Genomic DNA, 20,916 nt, shown 5'->3' on the forward strand with positions numbered 1-20,916 from the left:
GTCCTTTTCTCACCCCGGAAACCCATCGCTCTTCCTATGATGAACTTCCGGGTCATAGGGCACGAAGAACTCTTCGGTCCTCCCTGCAGCTCCCTCTCGTGGCCCCCATGGCATACAGCAGGGCGGTGCATAAAAACTCCATTGTCAATGATGCCCTGCTGGTCTTCTGGGGACCTCCATGCTGCAAGGAGGGCTCCACCTGGCGGCTTGGGAGTATTGGCCGGGATAAACAGCCGGCCATCCTCCACAACAGCGCATCACTTTTTCCACATTTTGTTATGTTACAGCCTTATTCCAAAATGGATTAAATTCATTTTTTCCTCAGAATTCTACACACAACACCCCATAATGACAACGTGAAAAAGTTTACTTGAGGTTTTTGCAAATTTATTAAAAATAAAAAAACTGAGAAACCACATGTACATAAGTATTCACAGCCTTTGCTCAATACTTTGTCGATGCACCTTTGGCAGCAATTACAGCCTCAAAAGTCTTTTTGCATATGATGCCACAAGCTTGGCACACCTATACTTGGCCAGTTTTGGCCATTCCTCTTTGCAGCACCTCTCAAGCTCCATCAGGTTGGATGGGAAGCGTCGGTGCACAGCCATTTTAAGATCTCTCCAGAGATGTTCAATCGGATTTAAGTCTGGGCTCTGGCTGGGCCACTCAAGGACATTCACAGAGTTGTCGCAAAGCCACACCTTTGATATCTTGGCTGTGTGCTTTGGGTTGTTGTCCTGCTGAAAGATGAACCGTCGCCCCAGTCTGAGGTCAAGAGTGCTCTGGAGCAGGTTTTTATTCAGGATGTCTCTGTACATTGCTGCAGTCATCTTTGCCTTTATCCTGACTAGTCTCCCAGTTCCTGCTGCTGAAAAACATCCCCACAGCATGATGCTGCCACCACCATACTTCACTGTAGGGATGGTATTGGCCTGGTGATGAGCCGTGCCTGGTTTCCTCCAAACGTGATGCCTGGCATTAACACCAAAGAGTTCAATCTTTGTCTCATCAGACCAGAGAATTTTGTTTCTCATGGTCTGAGAGTCCTTCAGGTGCCTTTTGGCAAACTATAGCCGGGCTGCCATGTGCCTTTTACTAAGGAGTGGCTTCCATCTAGCCACTTTACCATACAGGCCTGATTGGTGGATTGCTGCAGAGATGGTTGTCCTTCTGGAAGGTTCTCCTCTCTCAACAGAGGACCTCTGGAGCTCTGACAGAGTGACCATCAGGTTCTTGGTCACCTCCCTGACTAAGGCCCTTCTCTCCTGATTGCTCAGTTTAGATGGCCAGCCGGCTCTAAGAAGAGTCCTGGTGGTTTCGAACTTCTTCCACTTACGGATGATGGAGGCCACTGTGCTCATTGGGACCTTCAAAGCAGCAGAAATTTTTCTGTAACCTTCCCCAGATTTGTGCCTCGAGACAATCCTGTCTCGGAGGTCTACAGACAATTCCTTTGACTTCATGCTTGGCTTGTGCTCTGACATGAACTGTCAATTGTGGGACCTTCTATAGACAGGTGTGTGCCTTTCCAAATCATGTCCAATCAATTGAATTTACCACAGGTGGACTCCAATTAAGCTGCAGAAACATCTCAAGGATGATCAGGGGAAACAGGATGCACCTGAGCTCAATTTGGAGCTTCATGGCAAAGGCTGTGAATACTTAAGTACATGTGCTTTCTCAATTTTTTTATTTTTAATAAATTTGCAAAAACCTCCAGTAAACTTTTTTCACGTTGTCATTGTGGGGTGTTGTGTACAGAATTCTGAGGAAAAAAATTAATTTAATCCATTTTGGAATAAAACTGTAACATAACAAAATGTGGAAAAAGTGATGCGCTGTGAATACTTTCCGGATGCACTGTAAATAAACAGGATTCTGAGAAATTAATTCATGCGTTTATTTCTAGTAGGATTGACTACTGTAATGCGGTGTTCACTGGATGTTCAAACTGTTCTTTATACAGCCTCCAGTTAATCCAAAATGCTGCTGCAAGAATTACTATAAGAACAAGACAAAATGAACATATAACTCCAGTTCTTAAATCCTTACACTGGCTCCCGGTTAAGTTTAGGGCAGATTTCAAAATCCTCCTTTTAACATATAAAGCATTAAATGGCAGAGGTCCGGCTTACTTGTCTGAACTTATCATGACTTACAAACCAGAGCTTACATTAAGATCTCAAAATGCAGGTCTGCTTATGATTCCAAGGATTAATAAAATAACAATGGGAGGTCGAGCTTTTAGTTACAAGGCCCCTAAACTGTGGACTGGTCTGCCTGATACTATAAGAGATGCCCCTTCGGTCTCAGCTTTTAAATCCCGGCTGCAGACTCACAACTTCAGTTTAGTGCCTCCTAAGTGCTTCCAGTGAAACCTGTGAGGCTGTCGCTGTATTCTTCAATCAAAAAATTAATGATATTAGAAATAACATAGTATATCTCCCCAACACTAAGGATCCCCCTAAACCCCAACATCCTGTTATAAACAAATTAAACTCTTTCACTAGGATAGATTTACCTGATTTACAAAAAAATAATATCTCAATTAAAACCTCCACCTCGCCCTTGACCCGATACCAACAAGGTTTTTCAAAGAAGTATCAGGCGTGCTAATTGATAATGTTCTTGACATAGTAAATTCGTCACTAGATACTGGGGTCTTCCCAGACTGTCTTAAGACTGCTGTAGTTAAACCCCTACTTAAGAAACATAATCTTGACCCCTCGGCTCTTGAAAATTTTAGACCCATCTCTAACTTGCCCTTCTTAAGTAAAGTTCTAGAGAAGGCAGTCATTATGCAGTTAAATGACCACCTAAATAAACATGCTATTCTTGATAAATTTCAGTCAGGTTTTAGAACAAATCACAGCACAGAAACTGCACTTGTTAAAGTAGTAAATGACTTGCGGGTAAATGCAGACAGAGGCCATTTATCTGTTCTCATCCTCTTAGATCTGAGTGCTGCATTTGACACCATTGATCACAACATTCTTAGAAATCGCCTTAGTCAATGGGTGGGCCTCTCTGGCAGTGTCTTAAATTGGTTTGAATCCTACCTGACAGGGAGAAAATATTTTGTTAGTTGTGGGAATTACAACTCAAGACACATGATATCCAATATGGTGTTCCACAAGGCTCTATCCTGGGTCCGCTGTTATTCTCAATCTACATGCTTCCGTTAGGTCAGATTATCTCAGGGCACAACGTGAGCTACCACAGCTATGCTGATGACACACAGCTGTACTTATCAATAGCACCTGATGACCCGATTCTATTGATTCACTAACACAATGTCTGACTAGTATCTCAGAATGGATGAATAGTAATTTTCTCAAGTTAAATAAAGAGAAAACTGAAATTTTAGTGATCAGCAATAATGGATACAATGAGGCTATTAGAAATAAACTGGATACATTAGGATTAAAAGTCAAGACGGAGGTAAAAAGCTTAGGGGTGATTGTTGACTGTAATCTGAATTTTAAATCACATATTAATCAGATCATTAGGACAGCATTTTTTCACTTAAGAAACATAAGTAAAGTTAGACCTCTTTATCACTGAAAGATGCTGAGAAATTAGTTCACGCGTTTGTTTTCAGTCGACTAGATTACTGTAACGCACTCCTCTCAGGACTACCCAAAAAAGATATAAATCACTTGCAACTAGTGCAGAATGCAGCTGCTAGAATCCTAACTAGGAAAAGAAAATCAGAACACATTACTCCAGTTTTGATGTCACTACACTGGTTACCTGTGTCATTCAGAATTGACTTTAAAATTCTGCTTATGGTTTATAAAGCCTTAAATAATCTCGCCCCATCTTATATATCGGAATGTCTGACACCTTATATTCCAAATCGTAACCTCAGATCCTCAAATGAGTGTCTCCTTAGAATTCCAAGAACAAAACTTAAAAGAAGTGGTGAGGCGGCCTTCTGCTGTTATGCACCTAAAATCTGGAATAGCCTGCCAATAGGAATTCGCCAGGCTGATACAGTAGAGCACTTTAAAACACTGCTGAAAACACATTACTTTAACATGGCCTTTTTATAACTTCATTTTAATCGTAATTTAACTTAATCCTGATACTCTGTATGTTCAATTCATCATAACAACTATTCATGGTGGCTCTAAAATCGGTACTGACCCCTACTCTCTTTTCTGTTTCTTTTTCCGGTTTCTTTGTGGTGGTGGCCTGCGCCACCTCCACCTACTCAAAGCTTCATGATGCTCCAACAATGATGGACGGATTAAAAGGAAGAAGTCTACTTGACCATCATCATCATCAAGCCCTTCCGTGAGAACCCTAAATCCAAAGAGGACTGTTTCATTTATGTTAGGTAGAATGCCCAGAGGGGACTGGGCGGTATCATGGTCTGGAATCCCTACAGATTTTATTTTTCTCCAGCCGCCTGGAGTTTTTGTTTTTCTGTCCCCTGGCCATTGAACCTTACTCTTATTCGATGTTAATGTTGATTTATTTTTTATAATTATGTCTTTCATTTTTCTATTCTTTAATATGTAAAGCACTTTGAGCTACTGTTTGTATGAAAATGTGCTATATAAATAAATGTTGTTGTTGTTGTTGTTGTAGTACACCCTGACTAGAGCTGCTGATTAACTGTACAGACTGCATCTCTGGTGTTAGTCTTTAACATAAGTAACATGATAGTTAGAATTTGTTACTAACCCTCACCCATTCTGTTTCTCTTCTCGATACTCAAATGTGGCACTCGGTGCCATGGCCCACCTGCCAAGTTGTTCTGTTTGCCTAAGGTAAAGTCATCCCTGATGAAGGATCGCAGGAATCGTGGGAAAGAGAGGTCCTTTCATCGGATTAGCACAATTTCAGCTGTGGAATGGCCAAATGGGGGAGGCAGCTTGATGGCTGAGGTCTCCAGGACTCTAAATAAATCCAAATCATCTTATGTGATATCATCTACTGCACACCCAACCTACCTGGAAAGGGGTCTCTCTCTGAATTGCCTTTCCTGAGGTGTCTTCCATTTTATTTTCCTTAAAAGGGTTTTTTTTTTTTTTGGAAGTGCTTTCTTGTCGCCTTAGTTAAAGGCCATTTTGGCACTTCTTGTGTGATTTTGGGCTCTACAAAAATAAATTATATTGTATTGTGTTCTGCGGTGGGTTGGTGCCCTGCCCGGGGTTTGTTTCCTGCCTTGCGCCCTGTGTTGGCTAGGATTGGCTCCAGCGGACCCCCGTAACCCTCTAGTTAGGATATTGGATGGATGTATCATGTTAAAACATGGTGCTGGTGCCTTCCTACTAATAAATGTGAAATAAATGATATTCATTGTGTCCCCAGTAATCTCTTGAATAGGTCTGAGGTTGCCTCTTAAGGCCATGTCACTTCATATGACTTTTCCAGAGATTTTCAGTGAAATGCTTCTTGTATTTCATTGTAGCAAGTCAGCTTGTCTTTCATGGCGCACTGTCATGAAATTTCAGTTGTGTAGTGTGGCATACCAGTAACCAGTCCTACCAGCCTGCGATTTGCCTTTACAAACGGGTTAGATTTTGTCTTCTTGTAGAGGTGTGCTTTGTGTGTATGAGAGCTAACAACCAGTGAGTGCCCCCCAGAAGTACAATGCATGTCATACAGAGATCAGGGATTTGGGACGCAAGTGTTTTGGACCATACAAACAGAAGAGAGGCTTGTGGGACTGATGTCCCCTGGTTTATGTGCCATGATAGAGTGGATGGGGGTTTGTGGCTGAGCTCACTATACCTGTAAGCATGCCAACATGTTATTGACTGTCAGAAAAAGGGGCAATCTCAGGATGCATTGGAAATATGACATCCCCAGCAATTTCTAGCCATGTAATATGACATGCTCAGGTAACAAAATCAGTTTGACGTCCCCTCCGACTAGAAATTGTGTAATGTGACATCAAGCTAACCTCCTAAATTTTCCCCCAATTACCTTCTTTAAAAGAGAATAATTTCCAATTGTTTCATTATGCCCAATGCATTCTCTCTGTTACCAAAATATCTTAAACAGTCCTGATATCTTTATTATCTCTATTTTTAGGTATACAGTTGATAAAATGTTGCTCTTCTTTATATATAGCATCAGTCCAACATTTTGCTTTTCTTCATTTATCGTAAGTGATATCAAATCTTCCTCACATTTGTTTTTTATATCGGTGTCATCAGCATCTGTATGAACTTGTGATCTTTCTTCTGCCAGTTTTGGTTCCTTTTCTTCTTCTGGTGTGCACACTTGATGACAGGATACAAGCTTGGTGAAACAGGGAATTTTTATTTAATAAAACACCTTTCATAGCGGACAATATCACAAGACCCTTAACACAGCCCTCAAGAGTGTTATTCAAAACAACACGTTCCAAAAAATTCAAATGTCTGATAAAGTCCACCTAAATAAGCACAAGTGCTGGCTAAGAGTCTCCTGATTAAGAGGGCCTTAAGAAGTTATTGATAGATAGAGGATGAGAGATAATTCAGAGGCGATAGTCAGTAGAGCAGAGTTAACAATAGTCACCATAGCCGTATCAGTTAGAAAATAAAATGAATCCTGAGGTAGCAGTGCAAGAGAGAAATTTGGAGCTTGTTGGTGTGCTATGAGTATTATAAGCTCAAGATCAAATTCATTATCGTGTGCACACAGAACAATGAAATTCTCACTTGTACATCTCCTACAGGGAAGTGATAGCAATACCATGCCAAGAGCAAACGGTGAGCACAACTCCATATTTTAAATAACATATAGCAGGGACAGCAAAGCAAATGTCTGCACAAGTGGCTTCTGAATGGCCGCATGGCCTGAATCTGCTGGATCAGGCGCTAACAGACCTGAAAGGAGCAGGGAGGGAACGGACTCCGTCTTGTATACAGCATGTCCTATACAGAAGGCAACCGGGTGCCAGTGGCCCTGAGCAGAGCAGGTGCTAATACTGTATACAGTATGCCAGCCAACATTTGTTCCCTGGCTTACTTATGTTTCTGTCATTTTTATTCATTTTGAATTGTTATTTTTCTTTTATGTTTTTTTATTTTATGTAAATTGTGTTAGTCATTTTTAGTTAAATATTGTTTAATTGTTATGTTTTACTTATTTGCACCTTTAAGCTAGAATCCTTATATTGTGTTGGTGGATCCCCAAGAGGCAGGGCCACCATGACTTCACTGCGGCTGGGACCCCCGACACCTTTGTAATCTGCTGAGGGAGTGTCGTTCATTTTGTAAGTACATTTTGTATTTTTCTCTTTTTTGATTGTTTTGTTTTGTTTTCAGATTTGATAATTGGAATTCAATTTGGAACTAGTGAGCTTTGTTGCCAAATCTGTTTGCCCCTTTTCCCGTTTAGCCCTATTTTTTGTATTTTCTTCTTGCTATTTAAATAAATGACTTAATAAAGATATTTCATTTGCCTTGTCTATCAAGCCATTCGTTTGATGGTTTGTCTTTTCCCTTGAAGGACGTTGTCTGTGTTTTGAACATTTATAGCATGTTTTGAAGGCCTGGGCAGGCCAAAGCCAGCCTGTTGAGTTTGGGTTCAATGTGCTTAAGGGTGAGGCCAGTGAAGGACCTGCTCTGGTTTGTGGGTCGTGCTAGAGACATTTCACCCTTTTTGCCATGTCTGTATCACCGGTTCACAAAGGTGCCGCTGCAGCCACTGTGGATGGACACCATTCTGCATCTGTAGGTGTTGGTTGGTATGGGTGGAGATATCCAGGCTTTCCTCAGATGTCTAAGGAAGTGAAAGCTTTGACGAGCCCCCTTGATGATAGCCAAGATGCATTGTGCCTACTATGCTATAGATCATCAATGATGGTAACTCCTAACAAAATAAAACAGCTGCTTAGTCTCTCCTTAGTGTAAATCTTTGTTGGTTTTTGGGCAGACGTCTGCCAACAGTGGCAAAGTATAGGAGCCAAAACCTAAAGAAACATTTACTGAGACTTCCATGATGGTGTATTCAGACAATAACCAGATTAGTGATAGAGACAGGTTTATATATTGGATACCAAACTTTACAGCTATGTGAAAAAACAAATGGCTAAAGAGTAATACCACACTCCTTGTAGTCTGGGTGTCATCCTTGCTAATACTCTCACATTAATAACGTCACCCGGTCTGCTTACTTCCACCTACTGTACGTAATATCAATCATATTCGCCCCTTGCTCACTCCTCGTACCTCTGCCATTCTTGTTCACAGTCTTCTTACTTCTCGGCTGAACGATTACAATTCGCTCCTCTTTGGTCTCTCCAATAAATCTCTCCATAAGCTTCAGCTGGTCCAGAATTCTGCTGCTCGTATCATTACTCAAACCCCGTCTCTTCACCATATCACTCCGGTCTTCATTCAGCAGCTTCATTGGCTCCGATTAAGTTTCAAATTGATTTTCAAATTCTGGGGTCATTATGGGGTGTTGTGTGTAGAATCCTGAGGATAAAAATGAATTTAATCCATTTTGGAATAAGGCTGTAACATAACAAAGTGTGGAAAAAGTGATGCACTGTGAATACTTTCCGGATGCACTGTATGTACATATATATATATATATCTATATAATATATATGAGAGAGAGAATTATTGTGAACCTGACAAAAAAAATAGCACAAGATTGGAAGTGCATCATTTCAGCATGTTGAACGTTTACTGTCTGCAGGAGAGAAAGTTGTTACGGTGTGACTCCAATCGAGGGTCAGTGTAGTCAAACCAGTTGAGAGATGACATGTTTGTTTTGTGTGAGCAGCCTTCTGAGGTTCTTATAATATACTGATACTTCTTCGTATGATTAGTAATGAACACACTGCTGAATATTCATGAGCTGGAGGACAGGTGGGGTGATATCCTAGTAGTTGTGATCTTGAGAGCATGGAGTGCCACTGAGCACCTTGCAGGCTCATTCAGTTTCTCCGTTTTGACCTTTGACTGTTGGCTTTTGTTCCTCACGTGTACTGTCAGCTCAAAGGAGTTGTGGGGCCCTGACTTTTATTGTAATCACACACACACACAAAAGTAATATTCACTTAATTTAATATTTCATTCAATATGAACAAACCTTTTTTTTTTTCTCTGATGAGTTTATAGGGATTTTTTTACATATTTAGTTCTACCCAAATTAACAGTTTATTTATTTATTCATAATGGTCTTCGCTCTCCAGTCTTCACAGGTGCTATTTTCAGGTACAATTAGAACCAAAAATATTTTGCTTATATTTTTTTGTGTATGTGAAGAACTGTGAAACTTTAATATTAGTAAAGATTCAAAAAATCCAAATAAAATCATCTGTTCCTATGGTAACTGGGTAAACCATTTTTTGGAAACTACTTGTAAAGGTAATAAAAATATTGTAAGTAAAAATGTAAAAAACAAGTATTCTATTAATTTAACTCCATTATGTTTTTTTTTTTGCCAAAATATTCATTTCTTGTGTCACGTTTCAGTTTGTTCCTGTTTTGCCCTCCTTGATTTAACAGTTCAGATACGGTGGATGGCACGCAGCTGTTTTTTGGGTATGGTGGTGCTTTGGGCTCTCTGCGCCCTGCATGACCGTCCTGTGGAAATCCCAGCATGCCTCCGTATTCTGACCCGCTTCATATGATACTCGCACACAGCAGATGACACACAGTTGTCTATCGGGCCTCACAGTGTCACCGCCATTTTGTATTGGTATTCCTTATCGCTCTGTGGCCCTCATTCCAAAATATCCGTTCATTGGCTTCCACTCATGCCTGTTTTTTGACATCATTTATTGAAAATGAGGTGCTTTGGTAATAATGAGGCGCTTTTATTGGAGCTCTTTTTTATTGACTCATTTTATTTTATTTTTTTTTTCTTTTTCTCCTTTTTTTTTTTTTTTAAAAAATATAAAGCTTTCTCTATTCCAGATAAATACATTACAGAAGTTTATTAATAATATGACATTCACAAATAAGACTTGGCAAAACAAAGTAAGATTTAAAAAGGCCTTTCAATCAGAACTACAAATGATCCCATAAATATCACTGAAAGAATCAAAATGTATAATCATAACCCACACCTTCACGCCAAACAGAGAGCTAATTAGGAGTAAAATGGGGAAAAAAGAGAAAGAGGAGGCATGCTGTGTTATACACCCTCTTATTTATTAAAACAATAGGAGTTTAGTTGAAACACGAGCAACAGGTCTTTTAAAATAACATTCATGAAATCACGATTGATTCTAAAGACGCTCTGCACAGTTTCACATAAAGAAAAATTAGTTTTGTTTTGTTTTTCTAGTTTTAAATAATTTAAAGTACTAGCTGAAGTACCCAGCATTGCCCGGGAGGAAAATAAAGTGTTTTGCTTTTTGTTTTTTTTAATTGTGTGAAAAAAATCTAATAAAAAACCCCCACAACTTTAAAAATAAAAATAAATGAAGACACAATGAAGACTCCTTAATGTGCTTGTCTTGCGGTCTTGTATGTATGTTATCCTCCAGTTGACACTCAGAACCAGCCAACTCGATTTAATCTCAAAAGTAACAGGCGGGCGCGGTGGTGGAGCTCAAACCTACAGAATGCTGGCAGTCACCTCCAGTTCACCCTCTGGTGGTCGTTCTGAGTGTCTACTGGATGATAACGTGCATACAAGACCATAAGATCACCCGCCACACTTCCCAGATTGGGGTGGGTTAGGGTTGATTTCACCCTGCAGTATTTTTCGTCAACCAATGAGAAACATGTCTGTCACGTTTCATGAAAATCGCTCCAGCCATTCAGAAGTCATGCTGGAACATACATACACACACGCGCACACACACACATATATATATATATATATATATATATATATATATATATATATATATATATATATATATATATATATATATATATATATATCTCTCCATCCATCCATTTTCCAACCCGCTGAATCTGAACATAGGGTCACGGGGGTCTGCTGGAGCCAATCCCAGCCAACACATAGCACAAGGCAGGAACCAATCCTGGGCAGGGTGCCAACCCACTGCAGGACACACACAAACACACCCACACACCAAGCACACACTAGGGCCAATTTAGAATCGCCAATCCACCTAACCAGCATGTCTTTGGACTGTGGTAGGAAACCGGAGTGCCCGGAGGAAACTCACGCAGACACGGGGAGAACATGCAAACTCCATGCAGGGAGGACCCGGGTCTCCTAACTGCAAGGCAGCAGCACTACCACTGCTTTTTTTTTTCATTAATTTCTGTGGGATGCATAAAGATTCTGTAAATTGAGGAAAGTTCATTGATGTGTTAACTATGTAGTGTAGGGGTCATAGGTCAATTTATCACCAGTCTGACCTTATTTGGAATAATTCCAAAGATTGCTGTGGACGACTTACAGTGATCATAAATCCTACACTGTCTGACAGATAAGAAAAAAAAACGCTTTAAAGAATTGCTGTAAATGTGGACATTCCCAAAACATATGCCTTAGTGAGGCTGGAGCTGCTTGGAATCATTCACATTTGGGGTCCATTTTAGAAGGGTGTGTGTGGTGGACAGTTTTCCGCTGGATTACAGTGAGTTTTGCAGAAACTGAAAGAAAATTAATGTTGCAAATGATTGATCTCCACACCTTGCCTGCGGTATTGATAGAGTGCTCTCTTTCCCAGCATTGCTAAAGGACATTTAGTGGTGAGCACTAAGACAATCTGCTCTCTCTCTGTGTGTGTATATATATATATATATATATATATATATATATATATATATATATATATATGTTTTTCAGCTGCAAATATGCAAACCGTATCACAGACCTTCGCTTCCATTCGTACAACCTTCAGGCAAGAAGCCCTCCAATGCATTAGACCAGGGGTCCTCAGTCACAGTCCTGGAGGGCCGCAGTGGCTACAGGTTTTTGTTCTAACCCGGTTGCTTAATTAGAAAGCAATTCTTGCCAATAATTTAATTTCATGGCTTGTTACTCCTTTAATTCTGCCATGTCAGGTCATTCTCATATCCTCGATTTTCTTCCCCTTTCTAAGGATATCATCCAAATGTTTTGAAGGCCAAAATGGACGAGCAATTCTCAGTCCTTCACTTTCCTTCCAATTATTTAATTAAAGCCAATAGTGCATGAAAAATACACACAGGTGTAAATGGTAACAAGCTAAATGGAGAAATGCTGGTCTCTTTTGTCATTTGCATGTTATTGTTAATTAGGAGCAATTAAAAACCAAGAATGCAGCTGTTTAAAAATAAAATACGCAATAAGGGTTCAAAATCTTAACGAGCGAGACAACTGAAGTAAAGCAGAAATGTCACTTGAGCAATAAGAGCTTCTTATTAAGCAACTGGGTTGGAGCAAAAACCTGCAGCCACTGCGGCCCTCCAGCACTGTGATTGAGGACCCCTGTATTAGACGATGGCAAACTTCGGCAATCCGAGAAGCACACAGCTATGAAAAACTTTTCTTCCTTCATAGTTGCATCAGGCACAATGTAACTCTGAAATGTTTGACCTACCCCCACCTTAAATATAAAATCCTAAGCCTAAAAGTGCAATGGTGACGTTTTTTGTCACACTTTAAATCAGGCTTATTTCAAAACCTACATATATATGTTTGGTATCATTCTTTTCAGAAGTTATCGAACTTTAATGTGATGTTGTTAGATTTTCAGATTCTTATTCCCTTTTTAAATTATCAACTAAAAAATATGAAGAAATCATATCCCGCTAGACGATGCTGTGCCAAAAGATTTAACCACACCCAGGGCCAGAAATAAAAGACAAAGAGTAGACGACAAGGACAGCTACAAGGACAGCTTTTAAATGTTTGAAGGGTCGTGCGAGATGCAGATCACGTGGCACAGCATTAGCTTATCGAGAAAAGAGGAGGTAAAATAAAAAAAACAAACTGTATTTGTTTCCCATTGTATCATCGTTCGTGTAACAGGGGGTTTTGGAGGAGCGAACACGTCTCCTTGGGGTGTGTTCAGCACCCTTCTTCACAATGCAAGCAGCAGAGACGTGAAGTGAACAGGGGGGAACCCACTAGTATTTGATAAAGTCTGGAAATGCTGCCAATATTTTTCACCTTTATAGTTAAAATGTGTTTTGAGCTTTAACATTGATTGGAGATTATGGAAATTAGGCAAATTCTTTTTTTAAAATGTTCCAAACTTGTAAATAGGAAAATAAGTATTTTGAAAGAATTTACAATAAAGGTGATGAAAAGGTGCAAACGTGTAAATAGATTGAATTAACAAACCGATTTGGCATTTTATGGAAGCTCAAGATTTCTAAAGGTCGAGATGTCAGTAAATCCTGTGAACGGCTCGAAATAAAGTTTACTTTTCCTTAAAGTGTTTTCTGCATTGGCTCCATATTTTAAATGAAGAAACATCTGGTCCTTAGTATATTCACTAAAAGTAACGATGAACAGAGCCATACAGAGCGAGGGCGCCGTACAAGATTGCCTTTCCAAAACCAACCATTTATAACTGCACATTCAGCGTTCTCTTCCCCACCTTCTGCTTTTGATATTTGTAATGAAGATTTTTTTTTTTTAAATACATGTTTTTTTTTCCTTCCATATAAATAATTGATAATAGCTTTTCTTTTTAAAAAAGAATGTATTAATTATTATAGGAATACCCTTATACAGGTATTAAAAATTGCAGACTGATATTTATTTTAATTGCAGTATATTATCTCTTCAGTTTTGGGCACTTTTTCTCCTTTTCAGCTATAATTTGTGCAGTTCTACCGGAGTCTTGTCTTTTCTGCGCCGATTCCCACTTCTGTCCTGCCTTACCTGTAGTAACGTCTGCCTCCCCAGTCCAGTCTTCCAGTCTGCAATGGCAGCTTGTGTTGTGATAGACTCTGAAGCAGAACTGAGTGTTCTCTAGGACTTTGGAGAAATGATGACCAGGAGGTGAAGAGTTGAAGTAGAAAAGGCAAATGTTGTAGTCAGAAGGAAAAGCAAAGGTCCATTAACTTTTAAGGATGAGAGATATTCAGCTACAGCGGTGGGCTGGCGCCCTGCCCGGGGTCTGTTTCCTGCCTTGCGACCCCCCCGTGACCCTGTAGTTAGGATATAGCAGGTTGGATAATGGATGGATGGCTGAGATATTCAGCTAAGTTAAACTATAGACTAAATGAAAGTGAAATAATTGAGGAAAGGTCAAAGAAAATATTAATAAAAGTAATTTCCTTCATAAAAATGATAGCTAAGTGGCCTGCAGAGTTGTTTGTTTTTTTTACACAAATATCCACACTACCGCCTCACCATCTGAAGGACTCTCTGGGGAGGATGTTACACATAACATGATGAGAGTCGCATGGTAGAGATGGACACGGCCATGACAAAATGGTGGCGAAGGGAGATCACCGTTATGACTATAAAATGACATTTGTGTGTGTTGTGTTTTGTATGTGTTGTATATGCTATATGTGTTGCAGGGTATGCTGCTGGATCTGCTGTGTTTTATTAGTATTACTTGCCAACCCGCGGTATGGCATACGGCACATCATTATCAACGTGAACAGTCAACGTGGCTCACAGCTGCATGTGGAGTGTAGCATAGACCAAAGCGAATGAGGATGTGTTTGGTGACGGGCACATGAGCAAGCAGTGTCCATGCCTCGAGAGCGAGGGTGGACGCGGCAGGAGGGTTAGAGTGGGTGGCCGGGGCTCTGTCAGGCGACTTGGTCGATTACATATACAGTGGAACCTCGGTTCACGACCATAATGCGTTACAAAACTTTGGTCGTAAACCGATTTGGTCGTGAACCAAAGTAATTTCCCCCATAGGATTGTATGTAAATACAGTTAATCCGTTCCAGACTGTACGAACTGTATGTAAATACTGAGGCAGAGCAGGCTCTGAGAGACTGCTTTGGAACTACAGACTGGGATATATTGCTGGGGTCACATAGTGAGAACATTGAAGAGGCTGTTGACTGCACAACTGATTACATCAACTTCTGTCTGGACATTGTAGTTCCAGTAAGAACATTATGCTGCTATGCTAACAACAAGCCATGGATGACAAGTGACATCAAAGTCCCTTTGAACCAGAAGAAAAGGGCTTTTAAAGGCGGTGATCAGCATGAGCTCAAGCGTGTGCAGAAGGAACTCCGAGTCCAACTCAGGGCGGCAAAGGAGCAGTACAGGAGAAAGCTGGAGCAGAAGTTGCAGAAAAACAGTATGAAGGAAGTGTGGGATGGAAAGAAGATTATCACTGGCTGCAGCTCAAAGCGGGGTGCCACCATCGAGAGAGACGTGGAGAGAGCAAACCAAATGAACAACTTCTTTAACAGGTTTGATCACCCTAACCCACTCTCACCTCAGAGTACTTCATCCTCCAACCATCCTGCTGCTGATACCAGCATAGCTGAGACATCCCCACCCACAATTACAGCAGCCCAGATTAGCAGAGAGCTGAGGAGACTTCGTGCCAGCAAAGCAGCGGGTCCAGATGGAGTATCGCCACGACTGCTGAAGGCTTGTGCGTTGGAGCTGGGGAGTCCTCTACAGTGCATCTTCAACCTGAGCCTGGAACAGGGGAGAGTCCCGAGGCTTTGGAAAACATCTTGTATTACCCCAGTCCCAAAGATATCACGTCCTAGTGAGGTGAATGTCTTCCGGCCTGTTGCTTTGATGTCACATGTGATGAAGACCATGGAGCGGCTACTGCTTCACCACCTGAGGCCACAGGTCCTCTGCAGTTCGCATACCAGGAGAAGGTGGGAGTGGAGGATGCCATCACCTATATGCTACACCGATCCCTCTCCTACTTGGACAGAGGCAGTGGTGCTGTAAGAATTATGTTTCTGTACTTCTCTAGCGCCTTCAACACCATCCAACCTCTGCTGCTTAGGGATAAGCTGACTGAGATGGGAGTAGATTCACACCTTGTGGCATGGATCGTGGACTATCTTACAGACAGACCTCAGTATGTGCGTCTTGGGAACTTCAGGTCTGACATTGTGGTCAGCAACACAGGAGCGCCGCAGGGGACTGTACTTTCTCCGGTCCTGTTCAGCCGATATACATTAGACTTCCAGTACAACTCGGAGTCCTGCCATGTGCAAAAGTTCACTGACAACACTGCTATTGTGGGCTGCATCAGGAGTGGGCAGGAGGAGGAGTATAGGAAACTAATCAAAGACTTTGTTAAATGGTGCGACTCAAACCACTTACACCTAAACACCAGTAAGACCAAGGAGCTGGTGGTGGATTTTAGGAGGCCCAGGCCCCTCATGGACCCCGTGATCATCAGAGGAGACTGTGTGCAGAGGGTACAGACCTATAAATACCTGGGAGTGCAGCTGGATGACAAATTGGACTGGACTGCCAATACTGATGCTCTGTGCAAGAGAGGACAGAGCCGACTATACTTCCTTAGAAGGCTGGCGTCCTTCAACATCTGCATTAAGATACTGCAGATGTTCTACCAGACGGTTGTGGTGAGTGCCCTCTTCTACGCGGAGGTGTGTTGGGGAGGCAACATAAAGATGAAGGATGCCTCATGCCTGGACAACTTGTTAAGAAGGCAGGCTCTATTGTAGGAGTAAAGTTGGACAGTTTAACATCCGTGGCAGAGCGATGGACGCTGAGCAGGCTCCTGTCAATCATGAAGAATCCAATGCATCCACTAAACAGTGTCATCTCCAGACAGAGGAGCAGCTTCAGGGACAGACTTTTGTCACTGTCTTGCTCCACTGACACATCGTTCTACCCCCACACTATGTGACTCTTCAATTCCACCTGGGGGAGTAAACGTTAACATTACTCAAAGTTATTGTCTGCTTTTACCTGCATTTTTATTACTCTTTAATTTAATACTGTTTTTTGAATCAGCATACTGCTGCTGGATTATGTGATTTTCCCCTTGTGATTAATAAAGTATCTATCTCTATCTAACTGAATATATTTTTTTTAAGTTTTTAAGCACAAATATAGTTAATCATACCATAGAATGCACAGCGTAATAGTAAACTAAATGTAAAAACATCGAATAACACTGAGAAAACCTTGAACAACAGAGAGAACTAACACTGTAAGAGTTTGCGCTATAGTGCTAGGAACCGCTCGCTAAAAACACTTTTTTTAATGAATTTTAAGCACAGGGAAAAAAATGAACATTTGAAAAATCCGTAATTTAATAACAAACAAACAAACAAACAACCAAGAAAAGTAACATTGCAACAATGCACGCGCGCGCCCGTGTGTGTGTGTGTGTGTGTGTGTGTCTTTCTCTCGCACACCTGTGTGTGAGTCTCTCACATGTGGACTGTAGCACAGACGAAATCAACTGAGGCTGTGTTTGGTGAGTTGTTGTGTGTGGGCACATGAGCAGGCAGTACACATGCCTCGAGAGCGACGCTGGGACCGTAACTGTAGCAGTTACAGTTGGTGTGTGTGGCTCTGTCGTGTGTATCCCATGACGCGGTAGGAGGGTTAGAGTTGGTGGGTGGGGTCCTATCGAGCGTATCCCATGGTCTTTGAGTTGGCGGGCGTGGCTGTCTGTCTTGCGTGCTCTTAGTGAATTATATATATAGATACTGGATTATTGTCAGTAGTCCGTGGGAGTCATGAACTGCATTGTTTCTGTGTGTACATTTTAATGAACTTGAAGTCTGTGCTGTGCATTGCATTATCATTGCTGTGGTAGTCTGATATTAAAAGTCATCGTTCCACAATAGGCATTTGCCTTCACCGTTAGCTTTTGACGCCATAAAGCAAGGACTGTATGGATGAAGGCACACAGTTTATAAATATTAGGTTTGAACACACAATGGGAGGTTTCAAAATCGAAACTAGAATTTATGAGAAGGATTCAGGAGTCATAGTGGACTCGACACTATCAACAGCCAGACACAGTGGTCAGAGGCCATTAAGAAAATGAACAGAACATCAGATTATAAAGCGCCCTGATGTGGTGGTGAGGCCTCATCTGGAGTATTGTGGTTTCCAGGGTGGAACAAATCCAGAGAAGAGCGACTAGTTGGATTTCAGGTCTACAGGGGATGAGTTATGAGTGACGATTAAAAGAGTAGAGCCATTACAGTTTGAGCAAAAGAAGATATAAGAGGCGACATGACTGAAGTGTCTAAAATTATGAAGGGAATTAGCCCAGTGGAACGAGGCAGTTATTTTAAAATGAGTTCATCAAGAACACGGGGACACAGTTGGGAACTTGTTAAGGATATATTTTCCACAAACATTAGGATGTGTTTTTTTTTTATTCATGGAATAAACTACCAAGTAGTGTGGTAGACAATAAGACTTTAAGGACTTTCAGAACTTGACTTGATGTTATTTTGGATGAATGAAGTGGAGAGGATTGGAGAGCTTTGTTGGGCTGAATGGCCTGTTCTCATCAAGACTGTTCTAATGTTTTAAAATTTCTTGTTGTCTTAGTAATTTGAATATTGTAATGACAGATTGTGTGAGCCTTATTATGCAGTTCCTACATTATGATGTTAGAGGAAAACTTTAAAGCTGATTATATGAAGGTGACAAGCAACAGTAAACATCTTTAATGTATTTCCAGGTCCATCAAAAACCCAGCAGAAAGCACAGATGTGGTAGCTGCAATTAAACTACAACGGCTCATTCTTACAAAAATTCTAAACTGATTTGACAATACAACACACCCATTGTCTTCTTACAACTGGTCCTCCTTGCTCTAGATATATTATACTATGGTGCAAAACTGTTTATAATAAATACCACAAAAACACACAGCCCAATAGTATTTACGTTTCTGTAACAGATGGTATGAAATTCAAACAGATGAAACTATTAACCAAAAGAATCTCAGCAGAAAATCCAGTCATTAAAACTCGATGGCTCTTAGGGGTTGAGGCATAAGGAGTTCCACAAATAAATAAGGTGACTGCTGTGTGTCCAGATGACATGTGACAATTATTGATCGGCAACGATAGCAGGCATTTGACAGAGGTGAGAGAGAAAAAAGTGCAATCAACTTGGAGTAAGAACTCCCATGTAAAACGAACGAACGAGCGAACAAAATTTAAATCATGTGGTTCAGATCCTGATGTTTGAGTTACAGGAAGTCCCACATTTGGTGGGCAAACAATGTTCATCAGTGCTATTCTCAAATATAGTGTGTGAAAGGGATACTGCTTTTATAGTGTGACAGATAGGGGGCGCTGTCGTCCCCTTGAACCCTCAGACAATGCGTCAGACACCAGGTAAAAGTTCAAATAATTAATTTATTTGTATAATAAAGTGCACAAAGCACCTTCACCTCCACTATACTTCCAATAATCAATACAATCACAATAATAATAATAAAATAATCCAAATCCTCCACACCTCCCAACTCGGCCCACTGCTGGGATCTCCCACAGTCCTTTTAAAGTTCTTGACCTGGAAGTGTTTCTGTCCCTCATTCCATGTGACTTTATAACAATTCCGGGTCGGGTGAAAATTCCTTTTCTTCTGCCCAGAAGTACATCATTCTTTCCATCCCCTCGACTGGGAAATACTTCCGGGCTATAAGGAAAATAGAAGTTTCTGGGCCTCCCTGCAGCATCCCCTGGCGGTCCCCAAATTATCCAGCAGGGCTGTGAAGAAAGACTCCAATGTCCATGATGCCCTGCTGGAATTCAGGGCACCTCCATGATGCAGGGAAGGCTCCATCTGGTGGCTTGGGGGTATTGGCCGGGATACGCTGCCGGCCATATTCTACAATAGATATACAAGGTCAGTGAAGACGACATTAAACAACAGTAAACCGTACAGAGCCCTGCTACAGTGTAGCCCATGACGTTTGAAGGAAATGTTACATAAGATGGTCACACATTTAAAGTTCTTTCCAAACTTTGCTGCAAAATTAATGAAAGATCAAGTGAGAGACTAAATTCTTCACCTATTTTTCAGAATAATATAGGTTGCAGTTTTGATTTTAGATAGATAGATTGTGAAGATATAAATGAGAAACATCACACTCTTACAGGTTTGGGGATGAATTCCGCGTATACTGCAAGGTAGGGGTAGCCTATTAAGACTGATACAGTGATTTGAAGTCATCACAAGGGATAACAGGATCATGAGATGACCGGATTTACATACAAGATGGATGGTAAATGATGTACACTGATGGGAAAACAAAACTTGACGGAGATGAGGAAGTGAGGAGCCAGAAGTGAAGTCATCAGATCAGGATGGATGGGAGGTAGTTGTTATGAAAAACGGAAGGAGGATCGTCGCCGTGTCCTCCAAGCGGTTTGTTTATTTTCTGCTAAATAAAAGAGAGAGACGTTAGTACTGTGGAACGTGCCCCGGACACAGATAGGCAGACATGTTTAAAGTCACCACCACACGTTTATTAACACTAATATTTACAAGTTCAGTGCGCTACAAACCCCAAAGTCCAGGCCAAACCACACTGCCTCTTCTACGGACCGCCTCCTTTTCTCTCTTCACCGACCTCGTCCATCTTCCACCCGACTCGAGCTCCGAATGAAGGGAGGCGGCCCCTTTTATCTGTACCCGGATGTGCTCCAGGTGTGTTCTGGCAATCTTCCACGAACACGCCCCAGTGTGGCGGAAGTTGCCGGCTGTGTACCCGGAAGCACTCCGGGTGTCCCCACTCGTCTTCCCCCCAGCAGTTCCTGGTGTGGCGGAAGCGCTGGGGTCCAGGGTTCTCCAGGAAAGGAACCAGGGTGGTCACCCCCTTGTGGACCTCCTTGGACTTGGACTCTACAGATCAGGCTGTTTCTTTTTATTCACTTTGTACCCTTTTACCAGTTGTGTGTGTTGTGGAAAGATCAGCCAGGCTACAGACAGAGCCGCAGACCCACAATGCCCTGAACACACACTATTTAGTTTTCTTTTCTCTTATACACAGCACAGTGCACAAATCACCCCAATTAGGTTCAGTCCTTTCTTTCTTTCTTTCTCCTCCACTCTTCTCATTCTTCTGCT

Source organism: Polypterus senegalus, chromosome 6, assembly GCF_016835505.1.
Source record: "Polypterus senegalus isolate Bchr_013 chromosome 6, ASM1683550v1, whole genome shotgun sequence".
Taxonomy (NCBI): domain Eukaryota; kingdom Metazoa; phylum Chordata; class Cladistia; order Polypteriformes; family Polypteridae; genus Polypterus; species Polypterus senegalus.